General features: G+C 43.7%; 1 pseudogene across 1 annotated transcript; it reads left to right on the plus strand.

Moving 5' to 3' along the window:
* Positions 1-2,914: 2,914 nt before the first annotated feature.
* Positions 2,915-3,942, plus strand: LOC147618151 (calmodulin-like protein 3 pseudogene; annotated as a pseudogene). Its single transcript, XR_015262063.1, has one exon. The product of XR_015262063.1 is annotated as a calmodulin-like protein 3 pseudogene (transcript).
* The last annotated feature ends 6,469 nt before the right edge of the window (positions 3,943-10,411 follow it).

Below are 10,411 nucleotides of genomic sequence, written 5' to 3' on the forward strand. Positions count from 1 at the left end.
GCTGTGCCTCTTGATGGGGAAAAAAGCGTTGATCCCAATGATCCAAGTGCAAGTTTCTTCCTTGATCCGACCGAGTATCTTTATTGGTGCAGTCGGATCAGCGTGATCAGTAATGATCTTGACTACGTTAGAGTAAAAAGTTATCCTGGTGGAATCTCCCGTGCTTTCCGGGAAAGGGAAGTTTTTCCGGGTTCAGTTTTGGAAAAACCGACGGATTAGTCTCTTGTCCGGATATCCGTGGACGAGGCCCCGAGTGTGGGTCCCTGCCCCGCGCATGAAGTGCTACTTCCGTTGCTAGTACCCCGAATCCGTCGCATGGTGGGAATAGGGATCTCACACCTGACGAGCCACTCTAGATGCATGTTGCAAATTGGCAATTGAATATGAAGATAATATACTAGAATTGCCACAATCTTCACCTGTGATGAACGATTTTCTGCACTTTCACGATTCTTCATTTTGTCAGACCTCGTTTTGCGTCAAAGGTGTCAGGGTAAGGTTACCTATTTTTGGCAAGGTAATCCCTGAATTGTGGCGTTAATCATGGCGCTAATGTCGAGAGCAGTTCACGGTGTGAAGTTACAGAAAGTGGTTCACGGCATGAACGTTTTCCTACAGTTTCACGTGGGAACTTCCCGCCTCGACTATTATGATTTTCGGTGCAAAATACTTATCCATTAGCTCCCAAAATGATTGTGCCACATCTAAGGAGTGGAATACAAGTTCAAGGCACAATCAATGGCTCCTTATTTTTTAGATTTTTGTGAATTTTTGGAAAAGAAGAAAAACATAACACCAACCAGATCATTCACGTTGATGCTTCCAATGATACAAATATCAAAAGTAACTAGAAAATACAATGGAGCTCTATTCTAAGACTGATTTTTTACTTCCACACAAATCTTATCCATTCATTTTCTACACAATGCACTACCAGAATACAAAGGCAATCATGAATCTTATGCAATGGGAACTGAAACTCCAAGAGGGAGGAAGAAACAAAGGTGTTTCCTCGGCAGCGGCGCTAAAAATGTTATGGGCTACCACACCTCCAAGAGAGGGAACTCAATGCATTCACCTAAAGGATGAGTAATAGAACACAATTGTCATAGGACACTTACCAATGTTTTGAACTTGAGTCCCTTGAGGCCTCCAAGCTCACTTGTTAAGCTCCAAACCTCCAAGCTCCACCTCCACACTGTCACTGTAGAGTCGCTCACACCATCGCATAAGGCAATCACTCTCTCTCACTCTCCCTACGCAAGCATGAATCATACAAGATAGAAGAGGCACAAATGCTAGAATGATCTCTCTCAATCTCTCTCAAGGCACAAAGAAGAGCTCTCAATAGCACAAAGAGAGATTGTGTCTTTTCATTGCCTTATATACATTTGGTCCTTATTCACACTTGGGCGCCTAAAACGTACTTAACTAGGCCTTGGGTGGCCAATATCTCATAATGTACAACTTTTATAGTGCCGTTTCATGACACTTATTAATGTACAACTTTTATAGTGCCGTTTCATGACACTTATTAATGTCCTCAATTGGAGAAGCATACTTGTTAATCCCAAATGAGATTAACATGGCTTTTCTTGCCACAATCATTACAGGTCCGCTCGGCCTTTAGTTTCTCATGGTTTGAATCAAGCTTTTTCTCAGAAGACTTCTCCTTGCCCTTGTTGTTGTTACGGCCTTTCGACCGTTGACCAGTCAAGGCCTCAGAACCTCTGCCCTGTGGTTGGAGGGTTTGAAAACTCTCTTCTTGGTTCAAGGCCTCAGAACCTCTGTGTCCTAAATAGCCCAAGTAATCTCCAATCAGCACCTCAAATCAGCAAACCCTCGAGGTCCCACTGTCTTCAAGCTTCAAGCCACCTAGGACTCTGATACCATGTCAGAATGCACAACAAAAATGAAGACAACTGCTATAGAGAGAAAAACATAGATGAAAGAGAGAGAGAAGCTGTGTAACTCTGCTATATATACCTAAGAAAATCTTAGAATCTACAATGGAGAGTGTGGGGGGTAAGGGGCCATTTATATGGCCCCAAGCTGCTGGTCAGCCAGTCTAGAATAGGCCGACAAAACAGCCATATGCTCACGACTAGCACCATATATGCTCACGACTAGCAAAGCTCAGGCCGCCAGGTCCCAGCAATTGGCCAGGTTTGCAGATCAGGTTGAGTAGCAAACAAGCTAGTCGGCTTAGCAACAGAATTAGTCAATAGCCCTTCCACACTCAGAAAAATGGTAAAAATACATGGAGAGTGAGGAAAAATGGAGAAACACCAAAATTGGGCGAGCACACCCACAATAGAGGCCCAGACAAGAGATGACTACTAATAGGTTCAACCTGCCCACTTTCGGCAATCCGTACATAGAAGAATGCATGATCACCCGGATCAATGCAAAGTAGAGCAGGTGCCTGACCCCACCATCATTGCCACCATGTTCTTCTTCCACTTGATCATTACCCTCTTGGTAGAATTTCCTACTTGGCACCACTATTGATGAAGGAGCCCAAGGCCTCACCTTCGACATAAACAAAGACCTTACACTCAATTCGGCTACTATGAGCACATACAATGGATGCTCACTTGGTGCCTCTAGACCTTTAAAGACATGATGGAGATAGTCTTCTTGACACGCTACAAAGCTTTCCATCATTTCCCCCAATATCCCAAATCGTGGTATGATTTAGTCCGCACCTACTCTTGCCAGTTCCGAGGATGAACCTGAATTAGGCACAATGGTTAACATTACTCAAAGTGTGGTTACCCTTCATGTAATTTATTTTTATGTAAACCGATGACCTGAACACTATCTCCCACTGGGTCTTAAAAGGCTTAAAGAACGTGAATACTATCTCCTACACTGGGTCTTAAAAGGCTTAAAGAACGTTGTAGGTGGGTCTAACACGGCCTCTGTAGGATGATATCATGTTGTTGAGACTCGACTTCTTGACTTCAAGTCAGAGGCGAGAGGAGGTGTAACCGGAGGTCCGGAAGTCTCTCTCTGCCATAACCTAGGCGGCCATGGAAACTCCTCTTCAGCCCTCCCCTGCAGGGCCTGCACAGCAACAGTCACCTGCCTTTGTTCCAAGCCATCTCCCATCTCCTCTCAAGGTCTCCGTGAGTTTCAAAAACGGCCAGGTGAAGACCTTGGAGCGCTTCCTCACAGCCAGGACCCGCTTCGAGACCCCGGACAAGGAGGAAGCAGAGCTGTTTAGGGTTTTCCAGAGGTTCGACAGAGACGGCGATGGCAGGCTCAGCGTAGAAGAGATAAGAGGCTCCTTGGAGAAGCTCGGCGTCTTGGTCTCTGCAGCAGATCTCACCTCTCTTCTGACCTCAGAAACCTGTGATGAAGACGACGGCTATCTCAAATTCGAGTATTTCTACACCCTATACAAATCTCTGTGCCAAGAAGATGAAGAGGATGGGATCCTTACCCCTACTGGTACGCTTTTGGACTCAGATCTCAGATCTGCTTTCGATTTGTTTGACAAAAACCACAATGGTTTCATCTCTGCAACCGAGCTCCAGTCTGTCTTGATTAGCCTTGGCTTTAAAGAAGCCAACAGTTTAGATGAGTGCAAGAGCATGATTGCCAAAGTAGACTCAGATGGGGATGGCATGGTTAACTTTGATGAATTTAAAGTTATGATGAAGAAGATGAAGGAAGAAGATGATAATCCTCTTTGTTAATGCTGGTTAATGAGCTGTCCACACAGCATTTCGAGGTTTTACATGACATTTCTGAGGGTTATGTCACCCTTCCACATGCTTTGAAGCCCTAACATAGGATTAACATCAGTGCTTATAGAGTGTTTATCTCTCAATACAAGTGCTTACATCAAATTGCGGGAAATCTTCTCAAAAACCCTATCTCTGTATTGGCATTGATTTTGCACTCTATCAAAATGTTATCAGTCTGGGTTCTTTTCAGGGTTGTGCATGGAGTAGTCCTTTTTCAAAGGTTGGTATAATCTCAATTAAATCACCAAATATTTTGTGGTGAGTCAAGTGGAATGCTGGTGTGGGCGTAAACTAAGCACCAACTGCGTGAGAGAAGGTTCTTTGTTTTCATGTTACAAGTCTCTGACCTCTTATAAATCCTGATTATTATAGAAAAGAGATAACATCATATTGTTGTGTTGAGGACTATGTCTAGTGTGAAATATTTGTATGCATGTCTGGTGTGAAGCCAGGTTCTTTAGTGGAGGGTTCGTCAGGGTGCTTGACATTGCTCCTTTGCTAGGTTGCGTACTTGGAGTATGCAACTCTATGTTAAAAATAGTGATCTCACACGAGTTTAGATTAAGGTCCTAAGTCTAAATGTTTACTTGTCTGGTAAGAGAGTAATGTGAATGGATGTTGCTGTAAGCAATTGTGTGTGTGTGTGCGCGTGCGCGTGGGGGGGAGAGAGAGACAGAGAGACGCGGGAGGAAGAACCACATGGAAGGACACAGTGAGGAGAGATTCATAGAGTAGTAAGGAGAAATTTGTGGGTCTAGATGCTTAAGGTTGTTTTTTTTTTTAATCCTTTGGAAATCTACTGAAAGATCGTGATACAATCATCTCTAGGAGGTGATAAATTCCAGTGTTTGGAAAAATTTTTTTGCCAAAACGTAAAAAACCTTGTGAAATTATTTATAAAGGAAAATCTTAAAATCTAAAGGTTTTGGTTCTATAACTTCGCAAGATCTGGATTTGTACCTTCAAGTTTTAAAATTGAAAGTAATTTTCAAAATATGCAGGTGCAAATTGCACTAAACTCAAGTTTTTTTCGAACATTGGTGACAATTGTGAAAGAAAAGTAAGAGTTGGCAATGCTAGATGATTGTACTCTTGCTTTTGGTCAGCAAAGGATTGAGGCTCCACATGGGAAAAAAAAATTCACTCTCTTTTGCATAGCTTGGGAGTTGCCTTGAGTGTACTCTAGAGACCATGGAGATTAAGAATGAGATCTCTTCAAATATCACGCATGACCTTTTTAGTCCTCATTGATCTCATGGCACCAAGAGCTCCAAGTGTGCCATGGTGTAGCGGGAAGATAGGGGGTGCACAAGCTCAAAGTGGGTTGTCACAAAAGACATGATATGATGGATGTAGAGTAGGTCTAGGGTCATCCTTGCATTGAATGGTGGTTAGAAAAGTTGTGGTTCCTCAACAAGCATTGTCAACACCGGAAGTATGAACTAGTCTAAAGCGTAAAAGCGCATTGATCACGGGAATGGAAGCCTCAAGGTGTCAAACCCTCAAGGTCTACCAATCCAATTGCTTGGACTCTTTCTAATCCGAGAGGGAAGCTCGAAAGCTCTCTCTCTCTCTCTCTCTCTCTCTCTCTCTCGTTCACCCTCCAACTAGCTAATCACAAGATAAGAATCATGCAAGCATCAAGCTCTCAACACATACACACACACTAGATATAGAAACAAGATTGAGACAATAAATCACAAGACAATGCAAGTAGAGAAGCTCTCTAAGCTAGAGCTCAATGTTGATTGTATTACTCAAGAATGTCTTTACACACTTTCATAAGTCACTTATATATAATTGGGGCTTTGCCCAGTTGCGCATGCTTATTGGATGTCCATAATTAGATCTCATCTATTTACAAGCTTTATGTGGCTAGCTACCATTACAAAGTGGTCACTAGCCATATGTAGTGTGCATTTCCTAAGCTAGGGTGGGGATTACATCATAAGTACGATAAAAGGTAACAACTCCCGTGCCTACTCTAGCTTTGATCCTAGAATCGTTTATTTGAACACCATAGGGTTGGTAGAAAAATTGCAGAGTGGGTTGACGGAGAATGGATAGAGAATTTTGGACATGCTTGCTTGGAAAAACTCTGTTAAAAAGCACTCTTCAAATGTCTACATATGGTGGGTTGGAATGGAGCTCACCCATTCATAGTAGCTATAGATCTGGTGATGTGTTAGGTCGATGGCAAAGTCAAAAGCCAGCTGTTTTGGCGACAATGCTTATAATAGATGTGCTACCCTTTATCATGCTTCAAAATTCTCTAGGTAGATATAAGGGTTGTAAAGATTTTGCATGTCATCTGCACATGGAAATCTTTTGAATTGTGATGCTCTTGCAAAAAGAGCCTCATGACTGTAGGCATCTAGTCTTCATCTAGCTGCTCTCTTTGTGGCAATGAGGGCAACTTTGGAAAGTTCACTAGATATTCGGTGTATTGGAGCTTCTTTGAGTACATACCCCAGTTGTAGACACCCAGCGTCCTGCCCTCGGTGCGGCCATGCACAGGAGTCGCAGCGGCACTGCTTATGGGATTGCCCACAGGCTCAGCAGGTCTGGCAGCGCGTTCTCAGGATGGTTTTTGCAGGCTCACCAGGTGAGATGCTGGTGACGTGGGGTGCGGTGGCTTGGGCCACGGACAGCGGCCCGGCCCTTGGATATGAGGACGTCCCTGGCAGCGCGACCATCCAGGTCTCTGACAGGGCGATGGCGGTGGTTCCGACGCCAGACTTCTCATCGGCAGCCCCTCAGGAGGGGGTCGGGCACAGATGGGAGATGATCAGCAGCATGACGGCTTGGCACATATGGAGAGCCCGATGCAGGGAGGCCATTGACCGCCAGGCGACTCCACCGGCGGAGGTCATACAGGCCCTCTGGGTGGACATCATTCACACCTTGAGAGGACACTGGGGGAAACTCCAGGGCGACTCGGATCGCATGAGAGGGCGCCGCAAGGCTTTCCTCCGCACTTGGCACCCTGGTCCTTTCCTCACCGCGAGGGGCGAGGATGTCACTTGGCACTACAGGCCTCCAGTCTCGCTTTTCTCACCTCCCACATGTACTACTAGGTAGCCCCCCCCAGAGAGCGGCCAGTCACGGGGGTGGAGCTCAGGAGTTCACTGTGTTCTATCCCTCCTTGCGAGGTGAGCTTTGTAGCCTTATGGCGTTTTCTCATTAACTAATAGAAGAATCTTTTTCCCGGAAAAAAAAAAAAAATACCCCAGTTGTAGATCCTTGGAATTGACATATATTGGGGATCTTTTCTTTGGGCAGTTGGGGCATGTCTATAAGTATCCCTATAAAGTCGTGTTTGCGGAACTAGGGGAGCCGCCACCTCAGTTGATTCATGATGGTGCTCTGAGTGTAGAAATTGTCCTTCTGGGGTCACATGAATCTAGTCCTTAAGTTCTCTGGCTGATTCATGTTGGTGCTTTAAGTGTAGACACTGTCCTCCGAGTCACTTACTCCTGGGCGGCCTAGTGGGAAAAAGTTTGGAACTATAAAAGCCAATTTCTCTTGTTTGTAACTCACTCTCCCATTTGTGTAATAGAAGTGGAGTATTCTCTCTCTCTCCCTCTCTCTTGCAACTCTAATCTAGCATGTGTGGTGTGCTTAGGGTTAGGGTTTGAGAGTGATTAGTGCTAATCACTTGTTCCCTCCCTCTCTCTCTCTCTCTCTCTCTCTCTCTCTCTCTCTCTCTCTCTCTCTCTCTCGTGATTATGCTAACCAACGTGATTGTCTTCTGCGGAGATCCCACACAATCTTCGCGAGAGAGTTTGCATCACCCATTGGATTAGAGCAACTGCCTCTGACAACGAGTACGGGAGGACGGCGGTGACGAGCCGCTACGATGGAGCTCTGCCATGCTCGATCTCGGGGTAGATAGGAAACTTCCCACAACATGGCTAGGGTAGGCATTCCTTAACATTTTTGGTGCTGCTGTCAGGGAGCGCTATCCGCTACTTGTCTACACCATCTTTGATTCGAATCCGATGGAGCCCCCGTAGCCCGTTGCTAGGTAGGCTATTTGGCATGAGGTTTTTTTATTTTTTGTTGTATTTTAATGTTTTGTTTGGTTGTTTTGATGTTTTTTTTAAGATTCATGTATAGCTATGTGTTTAGAGTAGGATTATCACTTGTTTGAGTAAAAAAAACTTGTTTAGAGTAGGATTATCACTTGTTTGAGTAAAAAAACTTGTGATTTGGGTGATTAGAGAGCCTAATCAAGAGGGTTTTTTCTTAAACCTACATAATTTTCTTGATTTTTTACCTTAATCTTTTATCTTTTACTTTATCTCTTTGCATAGGTAGGTTAGCATTACTAGATAGAACACTAGATAGAACACTAGGTAGGTTTGCATTACTAGATAGAACACTCATCAAACAAAAAACCTAAAACCATAAAATTTCTCTTAATTTTTACTAATCTATTGGTTAGTGTGATTAGTGGACTTAAAGAGAGTAAAAAGCTAAAACATCGAGCCTAAATGCTTGCAATTAGACTAATTGGAGTGGAATTTGTGTTCTAAACACTTGCCTTAACTCAAATCTATGCTTGGCTCACGCCAATTAGGCCTTAATTAGTAAGAATTAGCACTAATTTGGTCTCTTTTGTCTAATTTTTCCTCTTTTGAGTGGATTAATTAGTGACCTAATTAGTAAAATTATTTTGGGATAATCACATGTTTGGATTAGAATAAACATTTCTAATCCACCTATCAAATTTCCATGCTTAAACTCCTCACCAATTAGGAGTAACTTGAGGGCAAAGAAGAGGATTACTGGTTCATGTGAAAGATGCTTTTTTGGGTCTAATAAAAAATGAGGGGGTTTTAATTGCAGGCAAAAAAAGAGTGGTTAATAATGGGATTAAGAGAATTAATCTTTAGTTAAGCTAGAGGACCTCTAACTTAGTCTAAATCTACTAATTTAGAGGTAGCCTCTAACTTTAGCCCTATCCCACCCACCTAGCATTAAAGAGGGGGTCTTAGTTGTCTCCCACCCACTTCCCTCCAATTTGAAATTCAAATTCAAATCCAAAATTTTAAATCTCAAATTCAAATTCAAATTAAAACTTTCCACGGCCGTTCCAACCTAAAGCCATGGGAGTTTTCTTGTAAGCATATGGCCGTACCAAAAAAAACTTGGAAAAAAAAAACTTACCACGGGCGTTCCAACCTGAAGCCACAGGCATTCGCTTGTAAGCTACGGTCGTACCAAAAAAAACTTTTTTTTCAAAAGAAATTTGAAAAAAAAAACTTGCCACAGCCGTTGCACACTTGCCAACGGCCGTTCCAACCTAAAGCCACGGGCGTTTGCCTGTAAGCGTACAGTCGGTACCAAAAAAAAATACCAGGACCATTCTAACCAAAAGCCACGAGCATTCACTTGTAAGCGTACGACCATATCATTTTTTTAAAAAAAGAAGAAGAAGAAAAAAACTTGCCACAACTGTTTCACACTTGCCCACAACCGTTCCAACCTAAAACCATGGGCGTTTGCTTTTAAGCGTACGACCGTACCCAAAAAAAACTTGTTAAAAAAAATGCCATGGCCGTTCTCCAACCTAAAGCCACATGCGTTCACTTGTGAGTGTATGGTCGTACCAAGCTAAAAAATAATAGTTTTTTACCTCCTTGACTCACTAGGGTCGTTTTTACAACTTGTACCCACAAACATCACATACAAAACCTATGTGGGTGAAAATTTTCAAACTTCTGCCCAAATTCCACAGAGTTGGAGACTCCGTATTCCACATCGAGGTCGTTAACCAAATCTGTTGGGCATTTGAAATTTTCGACGATACAACTAAAGTCTGTCTACTTGGACTCAACCTTGAAGGCAAGGTCATGCAATGGTTCCAATCCTTGGACCCGCGGCACAAAAGCCCTTTCAACATAGTGAGAGAGGCCTTCATTCTCAGATTTGCACCCTACGGGCCCATATGGAGCCCCGTCATCCGATTATTCCAATTGGAACAAAAACCAGAGGAAACATTATGTAACTACATCGCACACATCAAGTACCTTGATTCGCATTGCGATGAGGGAAAAATTATCTAATAAGCAATTAATGGACCGTTTCCTCTTGGGCTTGCAAGGCTTCACGACCACATGTTGGTGAAGGACCCCTCCACCTTTGATTAGGCCTGCAAATGGGCGATCTTTCTTGATGATAACATGCGAGAAAGCTATTCCACGCAATTGGCCACTGTGCCAATGCCACCCCATAGCTCCTTTGTAACATTACCTTCATCTCCTCCTGGGCCCCAAGCCTTGTTGGTGGCACCACCACAAACTCACACTCACACATGGCGCCACCATGCCACTCTCACGTACCAATCTTTCCATCCCAACTACTGCCTCTCCTCCAAGAAAACCCCATTGCTTACGAAAAGACCCCAACTAGGTCAATAGCTAAACTTGTGGAGCTCATGTGCTCTACCATACCCGAGGCACCCCTACCACCTTATCTCCCTCTACTGATGCCTCACATGGACCCTAAACCACTTGTGCACACTATAGGTGCACCCGCAAGAAAACCACCTCTTCTGTGTTTCCTTTGCCATGAACCCCATAGACTGGCGGATGGCCCTTACAAGCAATGTCTCCCAATGCAACCACAATGTCATGGCTATGGAATTGACC

Source organism: Cibotium barometz, chromosome 35 (assembly GCF_041138505.1).
Source record: "Cibotium barometz isolate CiBa-2024 chromosome 35, ASM4113850v1, whole genome shotgun sequence".
Classification (NCBI taxonomy): domain Eukaryota; kingdom Viridiplantae; phylum Streptophyta; class Polypodiopsida; order Cyatheales; family Cibotiaceae; genus Cibotium; species Cibotium barometz.